General features: G+C 42.8%; 1 pseudogene; it reads right to left on the bottom strand.

Moving 5' to 3' along the window:
- Window positions 1–548: 548 nt before the first annotated feature.
- LOC102528113 (tubulin alpha-1A chain-like) lies at window positions 549–5,216 on the bottom strand (annotated as a pseudogene).
- Between the last annotated feature and the right edge of the window lie 6,105 nt (window positions 5,217–11,321).

Here is an 11,321-nt window from a genome sequence, read left to right on the forward strand (position 1 = left end):
GTTTCACAGTCTGGAGGGTTATGCCTTTCTGCTAGTTTCCCTGGTCACCAATGAGCTCACCTGACATCAATTCCTCCTTTAACTGATAAATTCCCTTCCCCGCCCCACCCACCATGTCCTGCCCATCATCCTCTGCCACTAGAAGTTTGAAATCAAGGTGTTGGCAGGGTTGGCTCCTTCCGAGGGCTGTGAAGGAGAATCCGTTCTGTGCCTCTTTCCTAACTTCTGGCGGTGTGTAGAAATCTTTGGTGGTCTGTAGGAATCTTTGGTGTTCCTTGGCTTCTGCTGCATCACCCTGACCTCTGCCTTCATCCCTATAGGCCTTCTCCTGGCACACATGTGTGTGGTCAGACCAACCAAGATGGCCATTCTCTTGCTCTCTGCACATCCTCTGCTTGACCAGTGCCTGCTTCCCCGACACCCTACTCACCTGACTGACCTTCCTACATACTTGCCCCAGGTCCCAGCTATGATGGTTCTAACTTTGGAGCAAAACATCTCCATCATAATAGCTTATCCAAAGGGCAATGAGGGTCACGTTTTTTGGGCTAGTTTCCCTGGTCACTGGTGAGCCCACCTGACATCAGTTCCCCCTTTGACTGCCTTCCCTGCTGCCATGTCCTGCCCACACTCTGCCGCACACGGCGGAGTGTCGCTCCAGAACTTTCCTTCAAACACATAAGACCCTCCTCCTTCATTAAATCATTGACATCTCTGTCCCAGACTCCCAGCTCTTTGAAGCTGAGCAAGCACAAGACTTGTAGGCCTGCAGGCGGCAGCCCACCAGCACGTCTGTATCTGAGTTTTTATTTTTAATAAGGATGCCAGTCACATCGGATTGAGGTGCCCACCCCATTCCGTAAGTGACTTCATTCTAACTTAACTAATTACATCTGCAACAACTTTATTTCCAAATAGGTTCACACTCCCAGGTATTGAGGGGTTAAGACTTCAACATTTAAATTAGGTGGGCGCACAGTTCAATACAGAACCCAGGAAAGATGAAACCCCTCTTTATCGTCTCCCCTAGGTACTACTTTGTGTGGGGTGCGAGGAAGTTTATCAACTTTTCTGTCAGGTTTTTGCCTTGAAAGAGGGTCCCTCCTTCCCACCTCAGCATCCCGCAGCTGCAGGGGCACAGGCAACGTCAAGTTTCCTTGAAATGCTGCTATGAAGCCAAGATGAAAACCAATCAACTAAAATCCCATAACAATCTTCAAAGGCTGTTAAAATCATCCCTTCCATTGTATTTGCTGTAAACTTTACAAATAGTTTAAAAGACAAGAATATATTTGGTGAATGGGCCTCAGAACGGTTGGCCTCCCTGTGGATCTTAGCATCTATTAGGGAGGGAGACAACATTCAATGTCAGCTGCTTCCCCCAGGCTGCAACTTGAACTCTCCTAAAATCCAACACAGTTGAAGCCTATGGATTCATTTTCTACTGTACACCCTAACCCTGAAATGATAAATGCTGTCTGCATGGGAGATTCATTTTCTTTCTGTTTACTTAACTTTGTTCTTATTTCTTAGGGCCTAATAACGTTGGATTTATTAGGCCAAGAGTGCTAAGTTCTCTGGGCTACATTACAATACTTTCCATGATGATCAACCAGGAAGGTTCCATTTGTAAATTGCTTCATCCTAAACCCTTGGTTTCACCCAAAGGTCAGTTGTCCTGGGGAAGCATGTGTGAAGGAATGTGGTGAACAGTTCCATTCTGCATCCACTGCCTGTGCTGGACTTGTTGAGCACAAGGCCTGGCCTACAGTAAGAGCTCAAAAATGGAATCTGGTTTTTTCTCTTTACAGACAATTGCCATCTATTTTTCTCTTGCTGAAATATGGGAACCTTTATTACAAAGCACCATCATTTTTATACCAAAGTAGAATTCCATAAAATTTGCACAAAATCCCAGGTAGCTCAAATATTCTGCTCTATGTCAGTAAAAATAACAGCACAGTTGACTAGCTAAGAAGACAGAACTTAGCATGAAGACATGGCTATCTCGAATATATTTTTAGAGAGAGAAAAAAATGGGCTGGACACTTCTTTTGTCTTATGCTGACTCCACGTGCAATAGTTTCTGTTTTCCATCATACAATTTCACAGACATTGTTGCCTGAACCCAGCCAGCCTCCCACTGGAAATCTCTTTAGGTTTGGTGTCCCACACTGGACTTCTAAGCTGACCCTCACTCACCATACCCTGGTAGCCCAGCCAAATAAACACCACAATGAAAAAGATGACAGGAACCCAGCATTCTACTTTCAGATGTCTTGTCACAGGCAGCTGTTACCAGTTCCTAATGAGCCACTGTCCCCTCTTCTATCCTGCTTCCCTCGTTGATCATCACTAGAATAGAAAAACACAGGCAACCCACAGGCTGAGTGATTGAGAGGCACGGAGACAGGACCAAAAACGCCTTTGAAGCTTCTGAACAAGACGATGGACTAGCAAGCCGTGGAAACTCCCAAGGACACTTCACCTCACTCATCAATACCACGTTTTCACCAACAATTCTAACAACTCCCCTGATTTTTTTCTTCCTTTTTGTCTTTTGATTTGCTGAAAGTGATAAATGGTAATAATCCAGAGAAAACACTAGCAGAGGGAAAGAGTGGGAGAACAATTTACAGTTCAAGTTTGTTGATCTTAATAAACTCCTGTCATGGATCACCTTGGACAAGAGGCCCTGTGGAACGCATTGTCCAGCTGTACTTGGCTGTGATACTAAGAGGTCACCTACCTGGTTGTGTGTGAATCACATTTTGCTTCCAGCAGAGGATGGCCTACCAGTGATATTGCTCACTGTTAACTGGCCAAAATAGGAGAAAATATATTTTCGTAGACTTTCCCCCACATCTGATCATGCAGTAATAAGGTGTGCAGGTGTTCCAAAGCAATGATTTCCCTCCAGGCCACAATAACTAACCTAGGAGCGCACCATCTAGTCCCAATATCCTCTGTATGGATCGCATCTTTCTCAATATAGCATTTAAATTCCCAAAAATAAGCTTGCTAAAGAGCAGATTAGAGATCCAAGCGCTGAAAACCTGAGTCATTTACTCTAAGTCAAGTGGTTAATAAACAGCAGCGGCAAGATTCAAAGATATGCAAAACTTTAATTGACTCAGTGATACTATTCTGTAGTTCTTCATTTATTAACATTTATTATCACACATTTGCATGAGGGACAACCGAGAAGCCTTAACTGCCTGCACGTTAATTCACTATTCATTCTACTCATGTGAATTGGACAGCTTGTCATATGCCAGAGATTCAAGACATGTTGCCTGCCTTCTGGGAGCTCAGTCTCACTGGCGAAGACAAGAGGCAAGATGCAGTCACAGAGGCAGGAGAGCTGATGGGCAGGAACGGAGGTGACTCCTTCACGCCCATGACTAGGTTCCCCATCTGCTGAAGCAAACAGAGGCGGCGTGAGCCTACGAATTTCAGTTCTATCACTCGATGATTTTCTATTTTATCTGGTTTCCACCTCTCTTGAAGATTATAATTAAATGTAAAGGACATTTTCTGCTATTTTAAAAATAGATTTAAAGGAAAAGGTTTGGATTAAAATGTATCTATATTTGAATCCTTAAATTTAGAAGTCAACATTTGTAAATTGTGTGACTTTGGACGAATTTCTTTTTTTTTTTTTAAGACAAAATACTTTATTCAAATCCATCAGAGAAGTGGATAGCTTGGGCCTGTAACAAAGTGTTGTGTTTTAAAACATAGGTCAGTAATTGCCTATGAGAGTATACACTGCTACATAAAGATTAACTGATCAGACCACAACTTTTCAATGTCTAAAACAGAACAAGCTTCCCTGTAAAAGCAGCACCTTTGCGACATTTTAACTTGATTCTTCCTCTCCTTCTTCCTCTCCTTCAACAGAATCTACACCAACCTCCTCATAATCCTTCTCAAGGGCAGCCAAGTCCTCACGGGCCTCAGAAAACTCTCCTTCCTCCATGCCTTCACCCACATACCAGTGAACCACGGCACGCTTGGCATACATGAGGTCAAACTTGTGGTCCAGGTGAGCCCAGGCCTCAGCAATGGCTGTGGTGTTGCTCAGCATGCACACAGCCCCCTGTACTTTGGCCAGGTCTCCACCAGGTACCACGGTGGGAGGCTGGTAATTAATGTGAACTTTGAAGCCAGTGGGGCGCCAGTCCACAAACTGGGTGGTACACTTGGTCTTGATGGTGGCAATGGCAGCATTGACACCTTTGGGGACCATGTCACCACGGTACAGCAGGCAGCAAGCCATGTATTTACCATGGCGAGGGTCACATTTCACCATCTGGTTGGCTGGCTCAAAGCAAGCGTTGGTGATCTCTGCTACAGAAATCTGTTCATGGTAGGCTTTCTCAGCAGAGATGACAGGGGCATATGTGGCCAGAGGGAAGTGGATGTGAGGATAGGGTACCAGGTTGGTTTGGAATTCTGTCAGATTGACATTCAGGGCTCCATCAAACCTCAGGGAAGCAGTGATGGAGGATACAATTTGACCTATCAACCTATTAAGGTTTGGGTAGGTTGGGCACTCAATGTCGAGGTTTCTACGACAGATGTCATAGATGGCCTCATTGTCTACCATGAAGGCATAGTCAGAGTGCTCCAGGGTGGTGTGGGTGGTGAGGATGGAGTTGTAGGGCTCAGCTACAGCTGTGGAAACCTGGGGGGCTGGGTAAATGGAGAACTCCAGCTTGGACTTCTTGCCATAATCGACAGAGAGACATTCCATCAGTAGGGGGGTGAACACAGAACCAGTTCTCCCACCGAAGCTGTGGAAAACCAAGAAGCCCTGAAGACCTGTGCATTGGTCAGCCAGTTTCCAAATTCGGTCCAAGACGAGGTCAATGATCTCCTTGCCAATGGTGTAGTGACCGCGGACATAGTTATTGGCAGCATCTTCTTTGCCTGTGATGAGCTGCTCAGGGTGGAAGAGCTGGCGGTAGGTGCCAGTGCAAACTTCATCAATGACTATGGGTTCCAGGTCTACCACCACTGCCCTCGGCACATGCTTGCCAGCGCCTGTCTCACTGAAGGTGTTGAAGGAGTCGTCTCCTCCCCCAGTGGTCTTGTCACTTGGCATCTGGCCATCAGGCTGGATGCCGTGTTCCAGGCAGTAGTGCTCCCAGCTGGCATTTCCGATCTGGACACCAGCCTGGCCAACATGGATGGAGATGCACTCACGCATAGTTGCTGTTTTGCGGCTGCCGAGCAGATGGTGGAGAGGAGGAGGAGAGGTTGCTGCTTCTTACAGCGCGACTCTTAAGTGGTCAGTGTAAGAGAACCTGCCCAAATTTCTTAATCTCTCTGAGATTCAGCTTCATTCACTTTAAAAATGGGCTAGTGAAATGATCTACTGCTTAAGATTTAAGGCATGAGATATTATATTTAAGTCCCTGGCACAATTCCTGATACATAGGTATTGCCAGACAAATGTTAGCTATTGTTGCCAGTGGTTACATCAGATATTCACCTCTATTCAGACACAGATTAAGCCCTGGTAACAAGAGAATACATAAGACTGAGTCGAAGAAGAAAGCTAAAGTTTTCATTAGTACACATCTACATGTCTCCATCATGTTAAATACCAGTTGACTTTCATGCTGATTGTAAGCAGGAGTGAAGGAATTGATGGTAAAAAGAAGAAACAATTCTACAATTAGAATTTCCTGGGTACCTTCAAAGGCATTCTTAACACGTAAGAACTTGAGAGTCATCTTTTCTTATCACTAGTAAAAAGAATTTGTTTTGAAATATGTAACAGCAACCACAACTTAGAAAGCTCTAATGTAATCAGATCATTTCCTAATAGTAGTTAAACGATGATTTATTACGGTGTTTATTCCAGTAACTTCTTTAACGGATAAAGAAATTGTTCCATTCAAAAGTCTTCCTCAGTAAGTTGTATTTAAACAGTTTTAATACTCAGGCTCATAGAGAGATTGCCTGTGATTTTAGATAGACGGGGTTTTTTTTAAAAGCAGCACTTGAAAGTGCTCTTGTAATTTAACCCCCAAATTCTGATTCTCAAATGGAGAGCCGGGGATTTACCAAATATGTGATGAAGAATCATGTTTTCATGTTCTTTCGTTTTGCCAGGAACTCTTGCTTCAATTGAAAACATTCTCTTACCATCACAGAAACCCAGAGGGCAATTCTGAGTTAAGACCTGGAAAATAAAACTGAGAGGAAAGACTGGAACAACATGTGGTTGTCATTTTCAAGGCCACGGAGAGGGGAAGTGGTTTTCCACTGAAAGCTGAGCAAAGACAGGCACATGTACCACATTAATGTGGAGGGTAGGCAGTAAAAATACAAAGAGATGGAAGTTCCTCTTTCATTCATGGTGAAGCAGGTGCTGACTTGCCCTGCTGTTAGGACTGCTTAGTTTAGGAATCTGATGTCATTTTATATTTGAAGTCAAGATTTTCTGTTTACATTTGTGGCCTCTCACAACCACTCTGAAAGGTAGCACCATCTCACTCACTCAGGCTCCTCTTCCATCAAGAGGAACCTTAGTTGGTTGTGTGACTTCCCCAAGACCACAGTTAGACATTTGATTGCAAATTGCTGTCCCTGAATTTTCAGTCTTACAAATTATTCTGTTTATGCCAAGAAAGACAGACAGACAGACAGAAAGAAAGAAAGAAAAGAGGGAGGGAGAAAGGAAGGAAGGAAGAAAAGAAAGAAAGAAGGATGAGAAATAAGGAAGAAAGAAGAAAAAAAAGTGGTGTTTTTGTTTCAAAAATATACTTACAACACCAGGTTATAAAAACAGTATTAACTTAGAGAAAGCACTGTAACATTCTTCCAGCCTCCTTTATAATTTGTGGTAAATCTTTTCTGTTTACTCTCCCTTCATCCACACCAGACTTAAATCCTGCTTCATTCATGCTCGAGCAAATAAGATACATACCTAAGGTATCATAATATTTACACAACTCACCTTTCTCCCATCTCGGGGCAGACATTGCTAGCTGATTACAGTGTTCTAACCACTCAGCCCAAATGAAGCTTCAAGATCCTTCTAACTCTAGAAGACGAATACCAATTCACTTGGCATGACATTTCTCTGTCATCTCCAGTTGAGAGCACAGTCCCCCTAATCTTGTAGCTCCTTCACACCCAAGAACATTGCCTCCGCTAATTGTGTGATCCTTGGTACAGTTAATCTTTCTGAGATTTGCTTTTCTCACCTGTAAAGTGAGGATCGTGTAATTACCCCACATTGAGTTTGTAATAAGATAATGTATATGAAAACACTACACAAACATATAGAGTGACTGTTATCACCTTTAGCACCTTTATAAAATGGTTTGTTTTATTCTATTCATTTTAATTTTTCCCACCATAGTTGGCTTTCTCCTTCAAAAAGTTCTGGCCTGCCTTACACACGGCAGTGCCTCATCAAGCATAGTGCCTGCACATAAGTCATTCTCCATAAATATTAGCCTCCTCCACCCGCACCCACCAGTCCGTGATTCACTCCTAGTAATGTTATTCATTCATCAGTTGTTGGTGTTCAGTGTTTTCACACAATAATCTGTCCCAGTTAAATAAATTGCAAAGCGCAGTATCTCAAAGGAGAATTTGAAAACAATATCTTGGTTTCACTACTCATTCAGCAGAGAGGTTTCCTGCCTTCAAGCAATTATTTCTGGTTGTATCTCCAGGCGCTGAGCAGGGTTCACCCGCACTTTATCCTGTGGCTCTCTCCCTGCCTTTCCAACGTGGACCAGGCCATGCCTTTGCCAAGTGTGTTCTCTCTGCCTGGACAGCGTTCTCCAACTCGTCTTCCGCAAAACCAGCTACTCTCTAAGGAGGTCCCTGGCTCTTCACTACCTTCCCAGAGGAATGACTCAATCCTTCTAGAATTTTCTGAAGACGCTTTTATAATTCAACATGCTGTATTATATTTTATTACTATGATCACACTATTAGAGGTCTTTGCACCCTTCCTGGTCTTTCTGCAATGTCTAGGTGTGAGCATCTTGAAGGCAGGGGTCTTAGCTCCTTTTCTTTGTTGCTTCTATATCCCTAGTACTTACCACAGTGCCCTACACATGGTCAGTCCTCATTCACATTAGAAGGAAGAGCGGGGACTGTTAGCATCGTGAGTCTTTGTTAGTTCACAACACACGAGGGGTCACGGCAGCCAGAGGAAAGCAGGCCGTTATGATGGTGCTTGATGATCACAAGGGCAGCTAACGTTCACTGAATATCGCCAGCGTGCCAGGCCTTGTCCTAAGTGCTTCAGGTGAATAAACAAAGACCTGAGGCCCAGAGAGTTAATTAGATGCTTAAGCTTGTTGGGGGTAAATCTGATCCAAACCAAGGCGGCCTGGCTTCAGCATTGGCACGCTCCATCACTCTGCTTTACTACTTGGGGAGGAAAAGAGGAACTCCTTGAGTAGAAATGACATGAGCACGACTAATTGGGGAGACAGGAGAACAAAGACAAATTTCACACGTACCATAATTCTGATTTTGCCAGAAATAAAACAACACAAACCAAAAATCTCAATGTACATAATCACTTTAGAAGGACTTTGAAATGCAAGTTTGTGATAAAGCACAATTAGCTAGAACAAAGCCTTGAAAACTATATGAAGTATCTAAACAAGCATTTCACTCAGAGACGATCGTCCTTGATTGGAACAAGGATGGAACTAGAGGAAGGAAAGCCTCTGAGCAGGCGGGTCCAGTGCAGGTTTGTGCCTTAGTGAGATCACACACATCTGGAAGGTGAAAGAATCATGTTTTGAGTAGCCCTCAAATCACCAAAGCCGAAAGTGTTAGAGCCTATTCACCAAAGATCTTCAACACAGTATGTTTTTCCAAAAGTAACAATTTTCCTATTAGAATATTTCTGACATTCAAGGAAATTTTTGAACGTATTTGTTCTCTGAGAGAGAGGGAACCTTAGTTCAGGAAGAGCAGTGCTGAGAATGTGAGGTCACTTCCCTCTCCTCCGTGTTCCCTAGAGATCTTCCCACAATCCAGAGAGTTTCCTCTCTCCATTTCTTAAATAAGTTTAATCACTTATTCTCCATAGCTTTCTTTCCCCCTGGGTGTTTAAACATGCACAATCTCCCAAATGTGGAGAAAAACTCCCCTTGATAGTAATATCCACGATTTTCCTGGAATAGGAATCTTTACCACCCCCAAGGAGTCTTTACGGGATTACCTGCCAACGTTCTTAATGGCAGCTGTTTCAAGTAACATTAAACACCATTTGTGAGTAGCTTCTCCTTGCCTGGCATCCTGCCAGGTTGAGGTGGGGGTGGAGGAATAGGGGGAGAAGATGCACTGATGCTTGTGTTCAGAAAGCTCAAAATTGTGATCGAGAGGCAGACATATTGAACAGTCATATAGATTATAGTAAATATAAAGCACGAAATGAGAAAGAAGATCCAAAGAGGAAGAATGAGCGAGGACAGAGGCAGAGGACCACAGTGGGCCACAGAGTGTTTAAAGAAGCAGGAAGTGGTTAACAGTGGCAAGTGAAGGAGAAAACCCAGGAAGATAGGGTCTGAAAAGCATGCCAGCTTGGCTGTGAATGGAAGGAGAGAGATAAGGCAACCTCTGGAGTGAAAGTCACAGTTAAAGGAGAGGGAGGGCTTATTTGTCGCCATGACTTGAGGGTGGTAGATTCGATTGCTTTAATGTGACAGCTGCCATGATCAGTGTGATGGGGATGGGTGGATGTCTCAATAGCTTCAGATGTAATTAAGTTAAATTGAAGGGGGAAACATCTCTGGAACCCAGGCTGGATTTTAAATTAGTGTGAAGATCAGCCAAACATTCTGTTTGTTTAGTCAATACTGCCTCTTAGGATTCAGAAGCAAAGTTTTAAATTCAGTATTTAAAAAACAGTTACGTGTGTAAAGGCAGTTTTCAATCACCTGAGTCTGCCTGTGTTCGACTCTTAACTTCACTGCTTGCTGGTAGCATTAATCCTGGGTAATTTACTTAAATTATCTGTATGCTAGTTTCCTCAGCTGTAGAATGGAGATACTAATATGACACTCATCATAGCTTTGCTGGAGGAGCAAGTGAGTTTAAATCACGTAAGATGTTTAGAATAGAGACTAGCAATAGTTGGCCCTTGATATATTTAGCTGTATTTGTGATTATAATAATTACGAATATCATTATTTGGTTTTATTTTGGTCATATTTCTCATAACCATGTCAGTTTATTTATTTTATTTTACAGATGAAGCAAAAGGGCTGCATACAACAGTTTCATAATCTGTAACGATGGAGGAGACAATTCCAAATAAGAGATAAAAAAAATCAGTTGTATTAAGCATTAGAGTGTGCCAAATAATTGCAATTTGGGGAGTAGATTTATATTTCATGCTGTGTATAAACTAAAGTAAGAGAGATAACTTAGGTTTCCAAACGTCAACTGGAAGAAAAAGAAAATGAATAGGGAATGAAGATGGACAGGGAACGACACTCATGTGGAGGGAGGTGCTAAACAAACTTTAGTAGCAGTTCATTCATTTATTTATAAGTGTCAAGGTCTCTTCAAGAGCTCTTAAGAGCTTAAGATGCTCTTAAGAGCATCAGTGTGCACAGCATGATATGACAAGTTTTATTTGTAACTGTGACTAATTTCTTGGTAAAGAGTTAAATTGTATTTAAAGTTTGATTTTAAAAGTCAGGAAAAATACATATTATATTTTACAACAATTTCTATCAAAAATCTTTACTGTTTTTGTAGATGCCTGTGTTGGAAGATTAAGTGTCAGTTACATAGAAAACTAACCTGGACAACTGATTCTGATTCTGGCCGTGGTGGAATAATTGGTATCACACCACAAACAATTATAAACTAGGTAAAATATATAAATCAACTTTTTTTTAAATTAAAAAAATTTTTTTTTTGGCAGCAGAAGGTAATTAAGTTTACTTATTTATTTTCGGAGGAGATGCCAGGGATTGAACCCAGAACCTCATGCGTGCTAAGCATGTGCTCTGCCACTTGAGCTACACCCTCCCCCACGTCAACCATTTTCAGGCACCGGACAAGAGAGAATGTGCGGCTGTGATCCTTGGGAGAGGAGAACATGTAGTAGGGAGCGCTCGGCATTCACACCAGCTTTCTCTTGGGGCGCGTCCTAAAGTGTGGCGCAGGGGAGTAAATCCCAAACAGCAGGAGCCCTGCTGGGCAGAGAAACCCAAGATCAGAGTTCAGGGCTGCTGAAGTGGTTAGAACTGTGCGTAAGAAATTGGAAAGAGAGAACTACGCAGTGACAGAGCTCCAAATGTTTGTGGAGGCATCCC

This window comes from Vicugna pacos, chromosome 4, assembly GCF_048564905.1.
Source record: "Vicugna pacos chromosome 4, VicPac4, whole genome shotgun sequence".
In the NCBI taxonomy this organism is placed as follows: domain Eukaryota; kingdom Metazoa; phylum Chordata; class Mammalia; order Artiodactyla; family Camelidae; genus Vicugna; species Vicugna pacos.